The following is a 313-nucleotide window of genomic DNA, read 5'->3' on the forward strand; positions in this document are numbered from 1 at the left end:
GTTTATTTGTCTGTTTTCCTATATTGGAAAACCTTTTCTGTTCGTTGTTTCATTCTCGCCTTTTTTCTTTCATCTATGGACTTTATTAATTTTCTTCATACTGATTTTTTTCCTTTCATTATTTCTTCGTTCGTTCCTGATCTTTCTCGAGGCGTGTGCCATGCTGTCTGCCGGCAGCCCCGAACGAACGCACGAACGGCGCCCGAGGAGGCGTGTAAGTCCCGGCCGAGCGACACGGCATCTTTAGGCGCGGGTTTCCGATGCAACGTTTATCGTTGCTGCGGCTATTCTTATCTCTTTTCGGCGCGGACTG

Source organism: Penaeus monodon, chromosome 21, assembly GCF_015228065.2.
Source record: "Penaeus monodon isolate SGIC_2016 chromosome 21, NSTDA_Pmon_1, whole genome shotgun sequence".
Classification (NCBI taxonomy): Eukaryota; Metazoa; Arthropoda; class Malacostraca; order Decapoda; family Penaeidae; genus Penaeus; species Penaeus monodon.